Raw genomic sequence first — 9,841 nt, forward strand, 5'->3', positions numbered from 1 at the left:
GATTCCGACAGCAAGAAGGGGATACCTGGTTCCTAAACAAAAGTCTCTATGGTCTGAAACAATCTGGTTTAATGTGGTACTTATGTCTTACTGACAAACTAAATTCAATGGGCTTTATTAAGTCCGAAACTGATGAGTGCGTGTTCACAAAAAGATCTAACAATGCATATGAGATAGTTCTTGTTTATGTTGATGATATTGTTTATATTGGTCCAAATAAGCAAATGAGTGAAATTTTTGCCAAAGCTTTGCAGAGATACTTCACATTGAAATCATTAGGTCATATTAGCACTTATTTAGGTGTTCAGATTGAAAAGACACAGAAGGGGTTTAGTCTTTCACAAGAAGATAAAATTGAACAAGTTTTGCATCATTGCAACATGAAAGATGCTAACACAACAAAGACACCCATGCAAACAGATTTTCACAACTTGACACAAGAAGAAAGTCCTGAGTTTGAGGATCAAACACTTTATCGTTCAGTCATTGGGTCACTGTTATACATTAGTAGTTGGACCAGACCCGACATTGCACTTAGTGTTAATCTCTTATCTCGACACGAAGGTAAGGCAAAACAGTTTCATTGGACATGTATTAAGAAATTATTGAGATACCTAAAATACACCAAACACATGAAATTATTGCTAGAACCAACACATACTGATTATGCAGAATTATGTTGTTATGCAGATTCTGATTGGGCAAGTGATAAGAAATCACGTAAAAGTACTTCAGGTTATATGATGTTCTTAAATGGATGTCCTGTTTATTGGCAAGTACGTAAACAGAATTTTTTTTCTTGTTCATCTACTGAAGCTGAATATGCTTGTGTTTCAGATGCATGTAATTCCCTAACTTGGTTTGATGCTTTAGTCACAGATATCTGGACACACCCGATCCGACCGATCACCGTGATGGAAGACAATGAATCAGTGGTTTATATTTCTGAATCTCATTTTACAGGTTCTAGGTCCAGACACATTGACATCCGTTATCAAAACATAAAACATTTAGTGAAAAAAGGTTTTGTCAAAATGCAATATGTATCTACACATGATCAAATTGCTGATATGCTCAACAAACCACTTCCAGCAGCTCAACACGAGTATCTGCGAAAGAAGATGTGCCTTATTTAATGATGTACTGATATTCGCTCAACTGGCAAAGAAGGGGAATGTCACTGCGTTATTTTATTTCCCAGCTGAGCTTCATTATTTTTGGACTAATAGACTTACTGTAGTTTGCCAAGTTCCTTATCAGTAAGCTACTACGCATGTCCATCCACCCACATTCCTTTTCACACTTTTTCCTTTGTTCTCTTGCCACGGGTGCCGGTTGCTGAAAGGCAGCTGGCCCAAATTACTTCCAAAATGTAACAATTAACTTTTCTTAGTTAGTGAGGTGTTTTATTTTCTTCATAACAAATAAATGAGTTTTATTAGAAACCATCCTTCGCATTTCTTTTCAGATTATTGCAAACAAGGATAAGCCTCGATTCATCTCCTCCTCTAAACCAGGGTAATTAGTCCCAGAGCCAAACATGGGATTAATAAATGCCCTGACAATTTGCTATGTGAATTGTATGAAGTTCCCAAGGTTCATTTCTACTCACCACAAGAAAAGGATGAATTATTAAGTGAGACCACTGAATGAGATTCAGAATGAGCCTTTCCAGAAATTCTTGCATCACAGTCCCATCTAGGCACGTAGACCTAGATGAAGAGATCTATGTGAAAAGTCCTCCGGGATTCCGACAGCAAGAAGGGGATACCTGGTTCCTAAACAAAAGTCTCTATGGTCTGAAACAATCTGGTTTAATGTGGTACTTATGTCTTACTGACAAACTAAATTCAATGGGCTTTATTAAGTCCGAAACTGATGAGTGCGTGTTCACAAAAAGATCTAACAATGCATATGAGATAGTTCTTGTTTATGTTGATGATATTGTTTATATTGGTCCAAATAAGCAAATGAGTGAAATTTTTGCCAAAGCTTTGCAGAGATACTTCACATTGAAATCATTAGGTCATATTAGCACTTATTTAGGTGTTCAGATTGAAAAGACACAGAAGGGGTTTAGTCTTTCACAAGAAGATAAAATTGAACAAGTTTTGCATCATTGCAACATGAAAGATGCTAACACAACAAAGACACCCATGCAAACAGATTTTCACAACTTGACACAAGAAGAAAGTCCTGAGTTTGAGGATCAAACACTTTATCGTTCAGTCATTGGGTCACTGTTATACATTAGTAGTTGGACCAGACCCGACATTGCACTTAGTGTTAATCTCTTATCTCGACACGAAGGTAAGGCAAAACAGTTTCATTGGACATGTATTAAGAAATTATTGAGATACCTAAAATACACCAAACACATGAAATTATTGCTAGAACCAACACATACTGATTATGCAGAATTATGTTGTTATGCAGATTCTGATTGGGCAAGTGATAAGAAATCACGTAAAAGTACTTCAGGTTATATGATGTTCTTAAATGGATGTCCTGTTTATTGGCAAGTACGTAAACAGAATTTTTTTTCTTGTTCATCTACTGAAGCTGAATATGCTTGTGTTTCAGATGCATGTAATTCCCTAACTTGGTTTGATGCTTTAGTCACAGATATCTGGACACACCCGATCCGACCGATCACCGTGATGGAAGACAATGAATCAGTGGTTTATATTTCTGAATCTCATTTTACAGGTTCTAGGTCCAGACACATTGACATCCGTTATCAAAACATAAAACATTTAGTGAAAAAAGGTTTTGTCAAAATGCAATATGTATCTACACATGATCAAATTGCTGATATGCTCAACAAACCACTTCCAGCAGCTCAACACGAGTATCTGCGAAAGAAGATGTGCCTTATTTAATGATGTACTGATATTCGCTCAACTGGCAAAGAAGGGGAATGTCACTGCGTTATTTTATTTCCCAGCTGAGCTTCATTATTTTTGGACTAATAGACTTACTGTAGTTTGCCAAGTTCCTTATCAGTAAGCTACTACGCATGTCCATCCACCCACATTCCTTTTCACACTTTTTCCTTTGTTCTCTTGCCACGGGTGCCGGTTGCTGAAAGGCAGCTGGCCCAAATTACTTCCAAAATGTAACAATTAACTTTTCTTAGTTAGTGAGGTGTTTTATTTTCTTCATAACAAATAAATGAGTTTTATTAGAAACCATCCTTCGCATTTCTTTTCAGATTATTGCAAACAAGGATAAGCCTCGATTCATCTCCTCCTCTAAACCAGGGTAATTAGTCCCAGAGCCAAACATGGGATTAATAAATGCCCTGACAATTTGCTATGTGAATTGTATGAAGTTCCCAAGGTTCATTTCTACTCACCACAAGAAAAGGATGAATTATTAAGTGAGACCACTGAATGAGATTCAGAATGAGCCTTTCCAGAAATTATTGCATCACAGTTCCCATCATTCCCAGCCATATAAGCAATGCAAATTTCAGAATTCTTAGTATCTATGACTGGGAATCCTGGGAATCACAGTGCCAGTACAGGTAGTCCTTGAGCCCAACATTTATGTTGCAAAGTGAAATATTTGTTAAGTGAGTTTTGCCCTATTTTACTTTATTTTTTTATTTATTTTACATTCACTGAGAGCATATACACCTGAGACAAATTCCTGTGTGCGTCCAATCACACTTGACCAATAAAGTATTCTATTCTATTCTATTCTATTCTGTTCTGTTCTGTTCTGTTCTGTTCTGTTCTGTTCTGTTCTATTCTATTCTATTCTATTCTATTCTGTTCTATTCTATTCTATTCTTGGAACTGTTGTAAGTCAAGGACTACCTGTACTTCTGGAAAATACCAAGTGTAGTATTGTTGTTGGAAAATAAATCTGACATTCAAATTTTGCTTTTGCAACACAATAGATTAAGCCCAGCTAAGCTAAAAAAGATTTGGGGTGTTTGGAATTCCATAGATTGTGAGAACACAGCCATTGTCACATTGATTTGGATAAAACAGATAATCACATTAAGTCTTAATGTGGTTTGAGGAAATGGGCTTTTCATGTTATATGAACACAGTAATTGTGTTTTGTTAAACTTGAATTAAATTTAGGAGATCCCATTTAATGGAATGGAATGGAATGGAATGGAATGGAATAGAATAGAATAGAATAGAATAGAATAGAATAGAATAGAATAGAATAGAATAGAATAGAATAGAATAGAATAGAATTCTTTATTGGCCAAGTGTGATTGGATACACAAGGAATTTGTCCTTGGTACATATGCTCTCAGTGTACATGAAAAGACAAGATACACTCATCAAGAATCACGGGGTACAACACCCAGTGACAGTCATACGGTACAACTGGCAATCAAATCATACTAGGAAGCAATCAATATCAATATAAATCACAAGGATACAAGCAACAGAGTTACAGTTATGCAATCACAAGTGGGAGGAAATGGGTGACAGGATTTATGAGAAGACCAATAGCAATAATAATGCAGCCTAATGTGAATAGTTTGACAGTGTTGAGGGAATTATTTGTTTAGCAGAGTGATGGCGTTTGGGAAAAACGTTCTTGTGTCTAATTGTCTTGGTGTGAAATGCTCTATAGCATCATTTTGAGGGTAGGAATTGAAACAATTTATGTCCAGGATGCGAAGGGTCTGTAAATATTTTCACAGCTCTCTTTTTGACTCGTGCAGTATACAGGTCCTCAGTGGAAGGCAGGTTGGTAACCATTGTTTTTTCTGCAGTTCTAATTATCCTCTGAAGTCTGTGTCTGTCTTGTTGGGTTGCAGAACCAAACCAGACAGTTATAGAGGTGCAGATGACAGACTCAATAATTCCTCTGTAGAACTGTATCAGCAGCTCCTTGGACAATTTGAGCTTCCTGAGTTGGCACAGAAAGAACATTCTCTGTTGTGTTTTTCTGATGACATTTTTGATATTAGGTGTCCATTTTGATGAGGTGATTAAAGCATCAGTCTAGAAACCAGGAGACTGAGAGTTTTAATCTTAGGCACAAGGCCAGCTAGGTGATCTTGGGCCAGTCACTTTCTCTCAGCCCTAGGAAAAAAGCAATGGCAACCTACTTCTGAAAAACCTTGTTAAGAAAAAGGAGCTTGTCCAAATAATCTCTGAGAATTGGACACAAACCCTTTGGATTTAAAAATTTAGACTAATTATTGTGTGAAACCCACTGTCTAGTATTGCAACTCTTTGTAGCATTTGTACTACCAATTTATACATAAACTGTATAAATAAACTGTATAAATAAATGAGGACTCATCTAATATTTAGGGGTTTTTTAGGGCACAGCACAGACATAATTACCCAAACTGTAAATTAATTGCCTACATTTGAATTCTCTTCCATTTAAATTCAAACCTAGTCACTAAATGGTCTCTGTATGCGTCATTGTCTTAGAATAAACCATTTGTGCATCAGCAAAGATAGTCAAATACCCAGCCAAATGTGATGTCTGATTTTTTTAAAAAATGCTATTTTATTGGGAATAATCTTGTTATGTCCTTATATGGGCATCCCCGCCGGATTGGCTAGTCCACCGGCGGGAGATTTGAAGATCTGTCATTGGCCGGCTTGCTTGCTGACTCCCTTTTTAAGGCGAGCCCGGCAGCACAGCCGACAGTTCTGTTTCCATCTTAATAAAGTGCTGAACGGACCACTCGCTGCTCGCATATTCTTTCCCCTGCGCCAATCTAAAACTGGCGACGAAGGATCTCAAGAACCACAGTGAAGAACCTCGTGGCACAATCGCCACCCAGCCCGACTCAACAGAGCAAGTCACTGAGTTGGAGTCACTTAGAGCTGATAGCACTAGAACCATGGCATCGCCACAAATCTCGCTGGCACCATTCAACCCCAATCAGGAGAAGTGGAAAGCCTACATGATTAGATTCCGCCAATTCCTGACCAGCAACATCTATGAAGACCTGGAGGACAACCACAAACAAGCCTTGTTCCTGGCACATTGTGGATCGGCAGTCCTGGAGATGGCCATCGACCTCATGGCACCCCAGGACATCGAGGCCATGGCGTGGAGTGACCTCCAAGATGTTCTCCAGGAACACTATGCCCCAACAGGCACGCTGATGGCGAACAGATTCACCTTCAGCCAACGGAGCCAGCAGGAGGGTGAATCCATAAAGGACTTCATGGCAGCACTACGGAAGTTGGCTGCCAACTGCAAGTTCGACCATGTGGACATGGGATGTCTTTGGGATGTGGGACATTTCCCTGCAGAGAAAGTTGCTGAGCAGGAGAAAGGTCTCGCTAAAAGATGTAGTTGAAGAGGCCACAGCTGCAGAAACATCAGGGGTGGCAATGGCAGCGATGCGGAAAGCGAAGGCAGTCCACAGAATTAAGAAAGCTCCCCAGACCTCATCCGAGGAAGCCACCACGGGATCTGAATCGGATGAAGAAATGGCAGTCCATAAGGTCTCCAGACCACCCAGATGCGAGACCACTCAAAATGGTGGCCAAGGGGAGAGCTGTGCCAGCTGCAACGGTGACCACGTGAGAGCCAGATGCCGGTGGAGAGATGCGACCTGCCGCCGTTGCCAGTGAAAAGGCCACATCGCGGAGGCCTGCAGAGCTCCAGAACCAGTCTGGGACAAAGCCAAGCTGGAAAACCGCGATCACCAGAGGACATCCAGACGGTCCTACCAACCAAGGCATGAGGGAGACGGGTACCCGCAAAGCAGAGCGGTCCACCAAATCATCATTGCCCACACCAATGACCACAATGCCACAAAGTTCATCGTGACGGTGCATGCGGAAGGGACTCCATGTGCCATGGAAGTAGATTCGGGCTCAATCTATTCAATTATGGACTGGCAGCAGCTCAAAAAATTGAAACCATGAATTTCAAAGAGCCAACTGCAACCGCTACACGCAAGGCTCGTTGATTTCGGTGGAAACCCCATCGGGGTTCTGGGGAGAGCTTCACTGAGTATCAGCTACCATGGCTTCAAGGGTGACCTACCCATCACCATCGTCAAGGACAGCCGCCCGACCCTGCTGGGAGTGGAGTGGTTCGAGCCTCTAGGGCTCTCAATCAGAGGAATTCATCAAATTCGGCAGGATGAACTCGACAAGCTCCTTGGAGAGTTCAAGGACGTCTTCGATGGCAGCTTAGGTAAATTTTTGGGCAAACCTATTTCTTTCAATTTAGACATCTCAATCACTCCAATTCAGCTCAAGCCTCGCAGGGTTCCATTTGCACTTCAGTCTAAGGTGGACGCTCAGTTGGACAAACTGATCGCCCACGGCATATTGGAACTGATCGATCATGCTGCATGGGAGACCCCCATTGTGACCCCACTGAAGCATGATGAGTCTGTGTGCATCTGCGCCGACTATAAATGCACTATTAACCAGGCATTACAGCAGAGCGCATACCCAGTTCCAGTGTTGCATTCACTCGGGAGTGGGCCCATATTCGCGAAACTGGACCTGGCCCAGGCTTACCAGCAACTGCCAGTCGGCCAAAAAACTGCGGAAGCTCAGACTATTGTCACCCACCGGGGCGCATTTAAATGCAACCACCTCCAATTTGGAGTCAGCGCAGCCCCTGGCATTTTTCAATCAATGATGGAGCGCCTTCTACAAGGCATTCCAGGGTTGGTGCCGTACTTTGATGATGTACTAATCTCTGGCACCTCCAGAGCTCAACTCTTGGCACGGCTTAGGCTCACCCTGAAGCGGTTCCAAGAGAAGGGCCTGCGTGTGAGGAGAGACAAATGCATCATTGGGGTCCAGGAGGTCGAGTTCCTGGGCTATTTAATAGATAGCACTGGCATACACCCCACCAAATCTAAAGTCAAGCCAATTCACGAAGCTCTGGCCCCCCAAAACAAGCCAGAGCTTCAGGCTTTCTTAGGATTGCTAAATTTCTATAGCATTTTCCTCAAACAGAAAGCCACGATTGCTGAGCCACTCCATTGCCTTCTGGGAAAAGCGGCCCCTTGGAAGTGGGGCAGAGCTGAGGAAACCGCGTTCAAGAACGTCAAAGGGCTCCTATCCTCGGACAGGGTGCTGATACAATATTACGAGATGCTTCCGCTGGTATTGACCTGCGATGCGTCTCCATATGGGGTTGGGGCTGTCCTCAGCCACCGATTGCCCAACAACCCGGAAGCCTCCATCGCCTTCTTCTCTAAGACTCTGGCAGCAGCTGAGCGCAACTACAGCCAGCTGGATAAGGAAGCTTGGCCATAGTGGCTGAAACATCAAGCACTTCCACGAATACCTCTATGGGAGGGCATTCGAAATCGTCACGGACCATAAGCCACTCCTCGGACTATTCGCAGGCAACAAGCAGACACCGACATACATGTCACCAAGGATGACGCGATGGGCCATCTTCCTTGCCGGGTATTCATACACCCTCACGCACAGACCCGGCAAAGCCATCAGCAACGCAGATGCTCTCAGTAGGTGCCCAACGCAGGAGCCGGTGGAAGACCCCGCACCTACCCTCAGCCTTTTCCACATCGACGGAGACCTGCTGTGCCCAGTATCTTCCACGGATGTAACAGCCCACACGAAGAAGGAAAAGATCCTCAGGCAAGTCATGTCCTGGGTCCTGAGGGGTTGGTCAGCAGAAAAGGTGAGCGAGGAGTTCAGCCCCTTCTTTAGAAAGCAACAAGAACTTTCAACAATGAAGGGCTGCCTACTCTGGGGCGACAGGGTAGTGATACCGCGACCGCTGCAGAAGAGGACCTTGGAGAGCCTTCACATTAGGCACCTGGGCATTGTAAAAATGAAGGCACTGGCCAGAAGCTACGTCTGGTGGCCCTCCCTGGACAAGGACATTGAACAATGGGTTTCCAGATGCGCCCCGTGCCAGGAGGTCAGACCAGTGCCAGCACAAGCCCAGCACACAGAATGGGAGACACCTAGTGCCCCCTGGTCCCGCATCCACATTGACTTTGTGGGGCCTATGGTGGGCAAATACCTCCTCATCATGGTAGATGCCTTCTCCAAGTGGCTGGAAGTCATTCAAATGCCCACCATCACTACCGAGGCAACCATCCGGGCCCTGCGCAGACTCTTCGCCACCCACAACATTCCGGACATCCTGGTGTCGGACAATGGGCCACAGCTCACCGCCAAGCCAATGGAATCATTCCTGGCCGAGTTGGACATCCGCCATGCCCTTATTGCCTATTGCCCCATACAGACCGGCTGGAAATGGACAGGGTGAGAGGATGGTGAGGCTCACCAAGGAAGCTCTCACCAAGATGGGCACTGGGAATTGGCAGGAGAGGATCGATAAATTCCTCTTCACACAGCACATCACCCCGCATGCCACAACGCACAGAAGTCCAGCCGAACTACTCATGGGGAGGAAGCTGAGGACACCATTGGACCGGCTACACCCCCAGTACAACCCCCAAGAACCAACGAACACAACCTGGCCGCCGGGCACCTTCACCGAGGGAGACCCGGTCTACACTCTCAACTTCTGCGAGCCTCCGAAGTGGCTGAAGGGCATAATCAGCTGATCAACGGGCCCGAGGTTGTACCAAGTGGAGCTGGGAGATGGGCAGATCGTCATACACCATGTCGGCCAGCTCCGGAAAAGGTGGAGGGAAAGCGGCGGAAATGGCAAAAACCAACCTGACGAGGTAGGCCTACACCATCCAGACGAGGTAGGCCTGCACCACCCCAACGAGGTAGGCTTATCTCAACCTGACAAGGTAGGCCTGCGCCACCCCGACGAGGTGGGCTTACAACACCCCGTCCAGAAAGACCTACCACACCCCGATGGGGTAGGCCTACAACATCCAGATGAGGAAGGCATCCAACACCCTGGTGAGGTC

Source organism: Pantherophis guttatus, chromosome 4, assembly GCF_059756535.1.
Source record: "Pantherophis guttatus breed Tessera chromosome 4, ASM5975653v1, whole genome shotgun sequence".
NCBI lineage: Eukaryota > Metazoa > Chordata > Lepidosauria > Squamata > Colubridae > Pantherophis > Pantherophis guttatus.